The sequence below is a fragment of the Dipodomys merriami genome, unplaced genomic scaffold (genome assembly GCF_024711535.1).
Source record: "Dipodomys merriami isolate MVZ:Mamm:240054 unplaced genomic scaffold, mDipMer1.0.p SCAF_838, whole genome shotgun sequence".
NCBI classification, from domain to species: domain Eukaryota; kingdom Metazoa; phylum Chordata; class Mammalia; order Rodentia; family Heteromyidae; genus Dipodomys; species Dipodomys merriami.
In genome coordinates, this window is record NW_027206444.1 from 89184 (window position 1) to 103812 (window position 14629).

Sequence of the window (14629 nt, forward strand, 5' to 3'; positions counted from 1 at the left end):
ATATTTATCTGGGGTGAAAAGTGATTTTTATATCAGTCTTTAATAACATTATATAGTAGTACATTTCTCTCAAAATTTTGGGTATAAAAAGCAATCAAAATACTTCTAATGGTAAACAATTTAGGTGAGCTACAATGTGGAAACGATTGCTCCAAAAGACCTGCAGTCTGTTTCCGTCAGGAATTGGGCAGGTCATTCTTTCAGTAAGACTGTGTTAACCAGAGATGGGGTCCCCAGGCAGTGCAGTGTTGAGTGAAGGCATAAAATATGATTTCTAGTATTTTGAGCTAGAAATCAAGAATGTTATAGTTTAGCAGTTCCTTTCACCAGGGAGGTATAAATTGATTATGAACTTGGAGTTTTCATATTACAGTTACTTATTTTCTTTTTTTGTTGTTGTTGGTCATGGGGCTTGACCTCTGGGCTTGGGTGTTGTCCCTGGTCTCTAACACTTGGACCACAGTGCCACTTCCAGTTTGCTAGTGGTTTATTAGAGATAAGAGTCTCACAGTCTGTCCTGCCCGAGCTTGCTCTGAACCACAATCAGCAGATCTCAGCCTCCTGAGTAGCTAGTATTACAGGTGTGATATACTGGTGTCCGGCTTAGTTACTTATTTTCTAACAAAGATAAAGTGAAATATTATTAGAGTGTGCACAATAATTTTGGGAAATTTTCCTAGAATTAGTAGACTGAGTGCTGGTATTCAGTTATAAAATAGAATGAGGTTATTTGATATGGTGGGAACTGACCGCAGCCTAACACTTAACGTGTGTACAATGTTGTACTAGTAATTCCAACTCTGAAGACTTACATATCATCATCTTAGAATTAAAAATAGAAGTAGTTCTACTTTATGGGATTATTGTGAGGATTAAATTAGATACCAAAGGTAAAGTACTTGGAAAAACAATCATAGTTTGATATTTTCTACTTGTTATTTTATCATGTGATATATTGAAATATTTGTACTATGATTTTTATATTGCGTCGATTTAGGATAGGCAATGTGATGTATTGATATACACTGCGTTGTTCACTTTTCTGTTATTGTGAAGATAATACCTGCAAAGAAAATTTCTGAGAAGGAAATTATCATATTGACTCATGGATTAAGATCAGATGTCTCCATTGTTTTTCATTATATTTTTAGTAAATAATTGTACGAAGGGTTTTCCATTCAAAGAATCAGTTTTTAAGTATGATGGATTTTTACATAAATTTCTCACATCCTTCCAAACCTCACCCCACTTTCATTTTTTCCTAGTTTCATACTATCTGCATTGAATATTATGGCTTCACTCTCTACCGTAAGTCTCTTTAATCCTTCCCTTTGACTTCCCCTCACATTTTCCAAGTGATAGTTTCCTGGTATTCATTTTGTTGGATTAAAAGTTCAATTTTATAAGAAATTACTCCTCTGCAAATAGCATGCTTTGATTAATACTGTTGTTTAACTTGCATAAAATTCTGGCTTCCAAATACGCGTCCTTTGTGTGTCTGGCTCTGACGTCGTTTACTTAACATAGTTTTAGATCTATCCATTTGTTTGCAAATGCTGTACCGGTCTTTATAATGGATGGGTGCAATCCAGTTGTGTATATGTGCAACACTTTCTCCAACCATCCCTCTGCTAAAGGGCGTCTGGGCTGATTCCATAAGTTCTCTATGGTGAATAGTGCAGTAGAGAACATGATTGTGAGATTGATTTTACTGTAACCTTTGGGAAGAATTCACCACTATTTTTCTAGGAGCAACCCTCTAGCCAATTTTCCAGAATAAGCACATCCCTTCCTTCATCTCCATCACAAGGTTTTTTAAGTTGTCAAAAACACACTACCCCCTACAGGTCTGAATCAGCTAAAACCACACTGTGCCCATATTCTTTGTTGTTGTTTTCTGTCCGGTCAAGGGGCCTGAACTCTGGGCCTGGGCGCTGGCCCTCAGCTTTTCTGCTCAAGGCTAGCAATCTACCATTGGAGCCACAGAGCCACTTCCAGCTTTCTTCTTTTTGCTTATGTGGTGCTGAGGAATCAACCCAGGGCCTCATGCATGCAAGGCAAGAGCTCTATCACTGAGCCACTTTCCTAGCCCCGATGTGCCCATATTCTTTTAATACATTTTTCATAATTTTACACATAATTTAGTGAGAATCATCTATGTACTTTCCTACTGTGGTAATGAGGGATATGACAATAGAGTAAAAGTAAGAGATATGGAATTTAATTAGCTACTATCATATTTAAAATAATTTTCAGCTCTCATAGCATCACTTACTATTATTTTAATCTTTATTTGATTACTTCACCTATCCCCTAAGTTATAGCATGATTTAACTACAAAGGCAAAAATGTGTGGTTTGACTTTAACACTCATGTGTGAGGATGCACAATATGGGCAAATAAAGGGATTGGAATTAATAGCCATTATCCATTTTGTTAAATGGTTTTCTCAAACTGATTCTCACAATTCATATTTCATTCAACAAGAAACGTGACTATTCCCTATGCTTTGCTCCTCATTAAACTTGTTTCCATGTTATTTTGTAATGAAGGATGATTTCGTAATTCGACTGTACATACAAAAATACATTAAAATATTTCTATATGTATGCATTGATATAAATATACACACATATATTATAAAAGTTATAATGATAAATTTTAACTTCTGTAACTGTACAATTTACTAAATTATTAAAAACATGGACGGCTCAGGCCTGGAATCCTGGTTACTCAGGAGGCTGAGATCTGACGATCTTGGTTTGAAGCCATCCTGGGCAGGAAAGTCCATGAGCCTCTTATCTCCAAACAACCAACAGAAAATCAGAATTGGAACTGTGGCTCAAAGTAGTAGAGTGATAGCCTTGAGAGAAAAGACTCAGAGATATCACCCAGGCTCTTAGTTCAAGAACTAAAATCTACCCCAAAAAAGTATTTAATTTACACCTGTGTAAGTAGAGTATTTCTTTCACCCAATTGCACATCCATGCTCATTGCAAGGTAACTCTGTTGTATCTGGAGTAACACATAATATTATCACATAAGTAGAAAGCATTGCAACATGGGTAAACTCTATCTGTCTCATGGATTTTTCTCCACTCAATATTCAAATCTTGCAATTATTCCAATTATTTAAAGTCATAGCTTTTTTTCTTTAATACCCATAATATTAGAATTTCAATTGAGTGTCTTGTGTCTTCTCAATGGATGTTCTTACCACTTTGGCATGCCCCCAGCCCTAAATTATCCTGATTAACTTTCAGATTGAATCTCGCTTCCTACTTGTGTATGATCGTGGGGTCAGTCTATTTCGTGTTATTCTTCCTGGAATTTAGAATAACAGGTTCCTGGCATTGTGTACAGATCTTTCAGTCCAGTCTGAGCTTAACCACTATCCTCACCACAGTAGGCTCCCATGTAGTCAGGATTTTCATAAGCTTATCATAGTTATTTTTTTTTTGAGTCCAGTCGTGGGGCCTGAACTCTGGGCCTGGGCGCTGTCCCTCAGCTCTTCAGCTCAAGGCTACCACTCTACCACTTGAGCCATAGCGCCACTTCCGGCTTTTTTCTTTTTGCTTATGTGGTGCTGAGGAATCGAACCCAGGACCTCATGCATGCAAGGCAACCGCTCTACCACTGAGCCATCTTCCCAGCCCCTATCATATCTATTTTTAAAAACCTTTGAATTTCCTGCAGGTTATTGAGTACTGAGTTAATTTGGGTTTGCTTGGGTTGTTTTGTTTCTTTTGAATGTATGTGTTGAGTTGTTCCTCATTTTTCCTTTTGTTTCTTTCACTGAAGTTCTTACCTATAGTGCTGAGAAACCAAATCTTCTTTCTCAAGATAGTCAAGGTAAAAAATATTTATTCCAAAACAAATCCAGTAACATTTAAACACCTTCAGGAATTTCGAGAAGATGGCAGAGGAGAACATGGTGGCTAAACAAGCTCTCGCAGAGAAAGCAGTTCTAATGTTCCAGTGAACAGTCCTAGGCACACCAAGTGTGCATCACAGTACAGAGAGTTTGGCCAGAGAGGGAAAATCCAGGTAAGGAGACAGATGTGAGCATTTTCGAGCAGCCATGGCTGTGGCGGCTGTTGTGGTGTCCATAGCCACCATACCTACAACCCAGATAGTTTGGGACAAATGTGCCAGATGCAGCAAGTGAGCAGATTTTACTCAACACCAACAAGAACTGACAAATAGCAGATATCTTCATCCTGCAGATAGCAGAACATAGGCTACCCAGGAACCCACACTCCCGCTTGAGTACAAAACTGACATTCTCACTGCTTCTCAAAGGAAGCAGAGGAGGGAAGGCCACTCCTCCACCAACAGCGGAGATATCCATCTTTGATACAAAGTCCTGGCTAAGCAGCTAGCTCCAACTCAGTCCTTTGATGAAAACAAAAAAGTCATTTAGCGAGTCACAAGTACCTACCCTGACCTGCCATTCTGAACTCCACAACCAGGCAGAGAAAGCTACACCCCCGAAGGAGTAGCTTTCTTCACTGGGTAAAAAGAGCCAGAGGCTGCTCCTCTCTACAGCAGCCCTGACAATCAATTGAAACTCAGTAAACATAAACCCTGAGAATGGCTCCAGACTGGGCTCTGTGAATGTCTCAGAAGCTAGCCCCTCAGGGAAAGCTACTGTTTTCTGAAAGGCCTCAACTTTTCCCAGAACCCAGCCTTTTCACAACAACTCCAAACTAGAGGAAACAGCCATCTACCTCTTTTGTGATACTCAAAGCAGATCTCCCTCCCACTGAACTAGCCTGGGAGGAAGATCACAAACTTCTGGGTAAACCAACAGAATTTTTCTGCCTGCCCAAACAAACTGACTTAAAAAAAACCAATCAAGCCACAGAAAACGAAACACCACAAGCAAACCAGAGACTCCACCAAAAGACTGGTTACTGACACAAGGGAGATACAGGATCTTCCCATCAACACCCCAAAAACAAAATCAAAGTAGTCTTTTTTTATATCTTTTAAAATATTTACTTTTTAATTATAAAAATTGTTATTATTAATCTTTTTTTCTTCCTCTTATAACTCTTATTTTAGGTGTATATGTCTGTATATGTGCTTTTTAAAAAAAATCTCTACTGACCTTTAGGTCTTTTTTGTTCTTTTTTCTCATTCATTTTACTTTTTCATCTTTTGTTCTTTTTGCATGAATTATTTGTTGTTCTGCTTATCCTCATATATACCTGTCATTGATTATAAGACCTTATCCCCCATTGTGTACATACTTAATTCACAAATGTATTTCTCAATTCAAAACTTCTTAGGATTAAATTCCTTAATAGCAGTATTATCTATTTATAACTATACAATATTTGAAGTATTTTTTAATTTATTTTTTATTGTGAAAATACTGTACAGAGGGGTTAAAATTACATGGGCAAGATAATTTGAACATTTCTTATCAAGCATTGTAGCCTCCTCATTTGTTTCCCCTTCCCATTCCTTCCCAGCCTCCCATTGCCCCCCATTTAATCCTCCCCCCCCCACCAAAGTTGTACAGTTCGTTTTCGACATGACAACTTGTACTTCTTATTGTTGCAACAGGTCCACCTGTGTCTTATTTAAACGACTTGTTTTTCCTCTTCCCCTCCACAAATTATTTTTTTTTAGTTTTTCAGGTCTCCTTTCTATCCCTCCCCTCCTCTCATCCTATTCCCGTTCATCTCTCAATGTCACTTCTTTAAATTTTCATTACTTTTAAGAGTTTCACTTTTTAAATTTAAATATTTGTCTTTCCGTTTTTTTTCTTGTCTCTTCTTTTAATTTTTTTCTCTCTCTCCTTTCATTCTTTCCAATCCATTTCCCTCTTGAGAGAAGGACTTGGTTAATTTCATTCTCCTTTTACATTTCCACATCCCTCTAACTCTATTTTTCCACACCTTTCTCCCTAAACATAATAATTTCTGGTTTGTCAAATTCTTCTTTGCTATTCTTACCCCATTAATATAAAGTTGTTTAATGTTGAATAGACTGTATCTCTTGAAATAGATTGTATCTGCCGACTTTTGACTATGCAATTACAGGACTTTGGTTGATGCTTGCCTTAAAATGGTTTTCTAGCACAAAACTAGCATTACTTTAATCCCAAATGGGCAGAAGAAGCAAGAAAAACCCAAGGAAAAATGGCAAGTCCGGGTATCTCAATTCCCACTCAAGGTAATCAGGTGATAGAACAGATAATGAATAATCCAGAGGAGAGTTCCCAAAAAGCTCTACAAACATTACTGGTAAACATGGTAAATGAAATGACTGAAACCCTGCAAAGGACTCAGTGTGAGCGTGATAGGGAGAGAGAGGAGGCAAACCAAAGATCAAAACAGGAAGCTCATGGGCTTGAGGAAGATACTAAAAGGTTGATACTGGAATTGGGTGAGCAGGTTGAGAACACTCAAAGAGAAATAAAGGAATTGTGTGAGCAGGCTGAGATCAGACAAAGAGAACTACACAAGTTGCATGAACGTGAGAAATCTAATCAAAGAGTAATACAAGAAGTGCAAGAGCGGGATGAGCATAGACAAAGATCAATAGAGCCATTCATGGAATCCATAAACAGGCACCTGAAAGGAGTCAGGGAGACCACAAAGAGAATGCTGAATGGAGCCCAACAGAAGCAATGGGAGTCCAAGGAAACCATAACCAATCATCCAAGTGATTTGAGAATAAACACTGAACACAAATTAAGGAAGTAAAGAATTTCATACAAGATCTAAAACAAAGCTCCAACAAAGATTTTGAAGCAATAAAAACCGTGGTCGGCAAAAGAAATGAAAAAATGTAGTAGAAAGTCTTGACATCCGGTTAGACCGTGCAGAAGATTGAATCTCCGACATTGAAGACAGCCTAGGTATTATAGAGAAAGAACATACAACTATCCAAGACAAATTCAAGAAATATGATAAATCTATTCAACACTTGGAAGACACCATCAGAAGGTCTTATCTGAGGGAAATGGGTGTAGAGGAGCACATAGAGACAGAAGTTAATTTGTTTAACAGGATCCCAGCAGAAAACTTCCCAACATGCAAAAAGATAGGCATTCAGATACAAGAAGCTTTTAGAACTCCAAATAGACCAGACAAAAACAGGACATCCCATCATCACATTATAATCCACACATGATCAATTCAGATCAAGGAAAAGATCCTTAAAGCTGCCAAGGAGAAAAGATCAGTCACCTATAAAGGAAATCCAATTAGAATCACCTCAGATTTCTCAACAGAGACAATTAAAGCAAGAAGAGCCTGGAATGATGTATGCCATGCCATAAAGACAAACAACTATCAACCAAGAATAGTGTACACAGGTAAACTCTCCTTCATAACTGAAGGTAAAATAAAAATCTTCCATAGCAAAGAAAAACAAACAATATATGCCCCTCAAATCAGCTCTACAAAAGATAGTTAAAGATGTCCTACACATAGAAAAAAAAGACCACAATAAAGGCCAAGAAACCACACCAAAACAGAATCAAAGAACCATAGGAAGAATGCAGTAGGCGTAGCTCCCAAGAAGGAGGATAAAATGGCAGGAACATCCAAATACCTCTCAGTCCTATCTCTCAATATTAACGGATGTAACTCCCCAATAAAGCGAACACTTTCTATGAAGCCATCATTACCCTCATACCAAAACCCTCATCAAAGAAAGAGCACTATAGACCTATTTCTTTCATGAACATTGATGCAAAGACTCTCAACAAAATTTTGGCTAATCGATTTCAACAATTCATCCAAAAAATCATACACGATGAGCAAACAGGATTTATTTCAGCGATACAAAGCTGCTTCAATATACGCAAATCAATTAACATAATTCATCACATCAAAAAGAGCAAGGATAAGAACCACATGGTTATCTCAATAGATGCAGAAAAAGCCTTTGACAAGATTCAACACCCCTTTGTGGTGAAGGTCCGGGAAAAATTAGGAAACTATGGAACATTCCTCAATACAATAAAGGCTGTGTATGACAAGACTACAGAAAGCATTATACTCAATGGTGAAAACTAAAGCTATTTCCTCTAAACTCAGGAATGAGACAAGGATGCCCACTCTCTCTTCTGCTCTTCAATCTAGTATTAGAATGCCTATCTACACCAATAAGACAAGATGTGAACATAAAGGTGATCCCAATAGGGAAAGAAGAAGTAAAACTCCCTCTCTTTGCATATGACATGATCTTGTATTTAAAGAATCCACTCCCAAGTTACTCAAGGTGACTCAAAACTTTGGCAAGTAGCAGTGTATGAAATGAATCCTCAAAAATCAATGGCTTTTCTGTATGCCAACAATGAGAAAATTGTGGCTGAACTTAGGAAAGCAACTCCATTCCTAATAGCCCCACAAAAAATGAAATACCTAGGAATTAACTTAACCAAATGAGTGAAGGACCTCTATGATGAAAACTTTAAATACCTAAAAAAGGAAATCAAAACAGACTTAGAAAGTGGCAAAAAAAACCCATGTTCTTAGATTGGAAAGATCAACACCATAAAAATGGCAATACTTCCCAATGCTATCTATAAATTGAATATGATACCTATCAATATTCCAACCTCATTCTTCAAGGAAATAGAAAAGGCAATCCAAAAATATATATGGAACAATAAAAGACCACATATAGCAAAAACGATCCTTAACAGAAAGAACAGGACTGGAAGAAAATCAATAACAAATTTCAAACTCTTCTAGAAAACCATAGTAATCAAAACAGCTTGGTACTGGCACAAGAACAGACCTTAGGACCAATGGAATAGAATTGAAAACCCAGAAATGAACCTAAAGAACTACAGCCATCTAATCTTGATAAGGCAGCTAAAAAAAAATAGAATGGAAGGAAGACAGCCTCTTCAGTAAATGGTCCTCTCAAAACTGGTTAATTACTTGTAGAAAACTAAAGCTAGATCCTTATATATCACCCTGCACCAGAATCAACTCCAAATGGATCAAAGTCCTCAGAGTCAAAGCAGACACTCTGAAAACTTTACAGGATGGAATAGGAGAAACCATAGATCTCCTTGGAAAAGGCCGAAATTTTCTTAATAGATACCCAGAAACACAACAAATCAAAGAAAGGTTGGACAAATAGGATTGCATGAAGTTGCAGAGCTTCTGCATGGCAAAGACATAGCTAGCAAGATCAATAGAAAGCCTAAGGATTGGGAGAAGATCTTCACTATCCATACAACGGACAAGGGTCTCATATCAAAAATATTCTTGGAACTCCAAAAAATTACATCCCCCAACAACAAATCCTAAAAGAAACAACTGCCCAATAAATAAGTGGGCGAAAGAGATACTTCTTTGAAGAAGATAGAAGGATGGCCAATAGACACACGAAGAAATGCTCAACCTCCCTAGCCATAGTAAAATGCAAATCAAAACAACATTGAGATACCACCTCACCCCAGTTAGAATGGCTAAAATCAAGAACTCTAATAACAACAGATTCAGGAGGAGATGTGAATAGGGGAACCCTACTGCATTGTTGGTGGTAGTGTAAACTTGGTCAACCACTTTGGCAAGTGGTATGGAGGTTCCTCAAAAGACTCTACTTAGAGCTCCCCTATGACTGAGCAATCCTACTTTTGGGCATTTACCCAAATGATCACAAAGAATACCACACTAAAGCTCTCCGCACAACTATGTTTATGGCAACATTATTTACCATAGCTAAGCTTAGAACCAACCCAAATGCCCCTCAGTAGATGAATGGATCAAGAAATTGTAGTATATATACACAATGGAACTCTTTGCCTCCATCAGAAAGAATGACAATTCCCCACTGTCAGGAAAATGAAAGTCTTGGAAAAAATTATATTAAGTGAAGTAAGCCAGGCCCAAAGGCACTTAGGCGCCATAGTTTCCCTTATTGGTAGTAAATAGTATACGTCTGAGACAAGCAGAAAAGGTAAGATTCGTTTATGTTATGTGAAATGTACCCCAACATAAGTATTCAAATATTTTTTTCTTTCATGCGATTGTTTGTAATATATTTATAAGATGAATTTTTGTTCCTTTGTATGTCCCTCCCCCATGATATAACTCCTGTTTTCACTGTATTTTATGTTGGTATAATTTGTGGAGGGGATGGGAAAAACAAATCGTTTAAAAAGGGATAGAGTTGGACCCATTGTAACAATGAGATTTACAAGATGTTATGTCGAAAAACGAACTTTAAAACTTTCGCAAGGCGGGGAATAACGGGGAGGGGCAGAAGGGGTGAGATGGAAAGGGATAGAAAGGGGAAACAAAGGAGGAGGCAACAATGCTTGATAAGAAATGTATTCATTATCTTGACCATGTAATTGTAACTCCTCACTATGGTATTTTCAGAATAATAAAAAACCTTTATACCTATTAATGGTATATGAATTCTATGTGCTTAGAAGGGTCTTTTTATATTCACAGCCGTCTTTGGCATACATAGACTGATCATGGGTTATATGAAGTTAATAAATTTCCAGATGCTTGCCAGGAGGAGTAAAACCTATAGGTTTTTTTTTCCCCAGAGGCTTCCCAGTTCATGAAAGAAATATGCTACTTGATGCAGGAATTCACAAAATTACATTGCTAGGAAGAACTTAAACAATCATCCAACATCACAGAGTTGAGGGAGATGAATTGATCTCCTGAATAATTTACTTTTGGGTCAAATAAAAGCAGGCTGCCATGAAGAGAGTAGACTTTAGAGAAACATGATGAGTTGTATGTAAATAGTTGCTTTGCTAATTTTGTTAATTTGTGAACTAATACAGGGAAATAAAGTACAGCAAGGTAAAAAAAATAAAGAACTCTGCATTGAAATACTCATTTGTGTGTACACACACGTGCATGTTCATGTGCTCATGCATGCATTCATCATTCCTGCTCTAAGCTTCTGTGCCCCAGGATAGTGGTCTACCACTTGAGCCACTGCTGCACTTCTGGTTTTTTTGGAGATAATCACATGTTTTTTCATGATTGGACTGGCTTTGAACAGTAGTCTTCTGATCTCGGACTCCCGAGTAGCTAGCTCAGCTAATTCACCCTCTGAGTAGCTAATTAAAATTCTGTCTGTCCTCTATACTTCACTGCTTTTTTATCCTTTTCCTGAGGTAATCACAAGCCTGTCATCTATGTGTCTAATTGCTTTAAAAATACTGTTACTGCTTGGCTTCAGGGGCTCCAATCTCTACTTTTAACTACTTAGGACGCTTGAGAACAAAGAGCAGGACAAATTTTAGGGGAGTTCCTTCCCAATCTATACCTGGGTGCATTGCATCATTTCCACCATCCTGCACTATCTAGAGACTAAAATTGGAAGGACTGCAGGATCCAGGAAACTAGACAAGTTGGTGTGCAACTCGGATGCCATTGATGCATCAGGTGCATGTCCTTGTGGAAAGGGAACCCCTGTCCTAAAATTAACCACTGATATAATGCCAGCCTAGCATTATTGTTCTTGTTAGGCTGGAATTATATCAGTGGTTAATTTTAGGATAGGGGTTCCCTTTCCACAAGAACAAGTTTAAAATCTCACAATTTTCCAAAACCAAAATAAGTACATACATTAACATCCCAAAACTTAGTACAATCTGTTCTTTGCTCTAATATCATCTTTATCTAATTATCATATGATGTGACAGAATAGCTTCTTCATTAAATTTATGATATATTTTAAAAGACCTAAAAAATTCTTTCTCACTTATTAAGTGCAAACGAATGGCATATTGCCTCATTTCTTACATATGTGACTGCCATTAAAAATCCATTCAATGATTATTATAGTAATATATTCTAATTTATTACTTTATTTGTAAAAGATTTTAAACATTTTGCTTTTCTGCTGAAGTTTATGTATTTAAATATTATCATCAAAATATATTCCTTGGTTACTTGGGGCAGTTTTTTATAAAGTTTTTAACTAATGGCTTCTAAGAATTCGTAATTGCTATATTATCTGTTTTATTTTTAATTTCAGTATAATTTATTTAAAGGTAATGTACAGAGGGGTTACAGTTACATAATTAAGGTAATGAGTACATTTCTTTTGGAAGGAATATTGTTATCCCCTCCATCGATTTTTTTTTGTACACTCAATTACTGATGCTTTTGCTGTTGGTATTGTTCAAATGTACTTTTGCTTTCTTTTTCATACTTTTTTTATTATAAAATTGATATAAAAAGTGTTTACAGTTACTTAAGGCAACTAAAGGGTACACTTCATTTTATTTTCTATATTTCAACTTTTGGTCTTAATTATTTTCTTGTTTTTTAAGATAATTCTTTTTTCAGAATTGTAGGATTAGTTCATTTAATTTTGCATGATTTTTACACATGTAAATTATTCACAAATATGTTACTTTTAAAATATTTAACATATGAATATTTAATATTATTTTCTTAATTATTATATGGTTGGTGAATTTACATAAATTGGTTTTCTTATAGTTCTAAACATATTTTTCCAGGTAACAAATAATTACTGTATTTTCAAGAATCACATACTATATTAAGAAAGGCTTCATTTCCTGGTCACTTTTTTGTAAATATTTGTACTTGAATTAAAAAAAAAGTTTGAGCTGGGCATGGTGATTTGGGTGTTCCGTTTTCTACCTATGGTAGTAACTGTGAATAGGGTTTGTAATTAGGGAGAGCCTGAAAAACTATGAGACCTTATCATAAAAATATCCAGAGTGAAATGATTTGAGATATAGCCACTCATAGCGAGATATAGAGCACCTGGTTATTGTATTCTAAATCTTGAGACTTAAACACCAGTAATATTAATCTTTTGTCAAATTTAAAGGATACATGTTTCAAAATGTTTATTATTTAAAACTTATTTACAAAGGTTCTCATGTCTTCTATTTCTTAATTTTCCATTTACTTTATAAGAATCCAAGTATATTGTGATCATTTGATTTCTACTAAACGTTTAAATAATATGAGCAATATTATGATTTCATATATTAATCTTTTTATTATTTGTGATAATTTCCTCTATTTAATATTATAATATCAATATTCCAAATGTGTGTATGTGGTATGTGTGTGTATGTGTGTGTGTGTGTGTGTGTTTATGTGGTTTTTGTGTGTGTGTGCTTTGTGTGAACCTTTGTAATGCTTGGGAGATCACACCATTATTTCACATATGCTAAGTCAAGATTTTACCACTGAACTATACTGTGTAGTTATAATGTAAATAGTGTTTTAAATTATGGCTTTAAAATTTTCATTCCTAGTATGTTTTTTCAAAATTATATATGATTAAATGTGATCCATTTTCTATCCATGTTAGCAATTTGTATTGTTATTTAGAGTATTTCCACTGCTTTTTCACTTCCAAATTCTTGTGTTTGTTATTGATAAAGGTTTTGCTTTGCTTCTTTTCTCTCTTCATTCTTTTTGCCTTTAGAGTTTAGCTATTGTTTACTTTATTTCTTTGGAAATTAATTATCATATTGCTATTACAATTTATTTACATTGTAAGAGGTCTATATAATGCTTTATTTTCTATTTTATTTTTCCTATATTCTCTGACTCTCAGTCCACACTATTAGGTGGATTAAAAAGAACTTGATTAAGGACCCTTTGATTATTTTCCTCCTTCCCTTCTCTGAAGTCTTTCTGTTTTTGAAACACAATAACAATGACATACAGCTCCTAGGTGGCCCCTCATTCTATCCCCTTTCACTCTTCTCTGTAGTCGTTATCATTCAACTTTATTATTCTATAGTGCTATCTAAATCTTAACTCATTCCTAAATTAATTTTAGTTGTTTTAAGCATTCTCTAAAGACATTTTTCACTATATAATATCTGGGGTCTTGTGTTTTCACAAGGTGCAAAATATGAGTGACTATCAAACATCTAGATATCTGTAGAATATTGGTCCACCTGCTCAATAAACTTGTATGTAAATTCAAGGAATACAGGTCAATCAGAACAATCTTGTAAAATGGTGTAGTTTGAGCACTCTAACTAGATTTGAATCTTATTACCATGTTTATTAGTGAAAGAACTGACACATAGAAGAATGTAACAGATTTATCAAAAATAAATTCTTAGTTTTATTGTCAATAGATTTTGAAAAGGATGCCATGACTTATAAAAGAAAAATAGAATATTAAATGGGTATATTGGCACTACTGCCTCTCTAGTTTTAAAGAATGATCTTAGACTACTACCTCAAACCTTATACAAAAATTTTTAAATAAAAAATGATTATCAAAGTAAATGTGAGTTGTAAAATCCTACAAAACATACATGTAAAAATTCATGACAATGGATCAGTAACGGTTTCCAAAAATTTGACATGGAAAGCATTAGTGGCTAAAGAAAAGCAAGAATGAACTAATATCAACTGATGATCTTTCTTAATTCTATGAAAGTAGTGAAAACATATCCAACAGATAGAGGGCACATATTTGTTAATGCTACAATGTTAATGCTACAGTGATCCTGAATCTTAAGTACTATTATATCTTCTAATTCTGTATAAATTTTTCCTGAACAGGATATTTCTATAAAGGACATATATAAATTAATAGTCAATAGGAGGAGCATATGAATTAAGCTCCTCTTTAGTATCTAAGAAAAAAGAAAAAGAAAATTCAG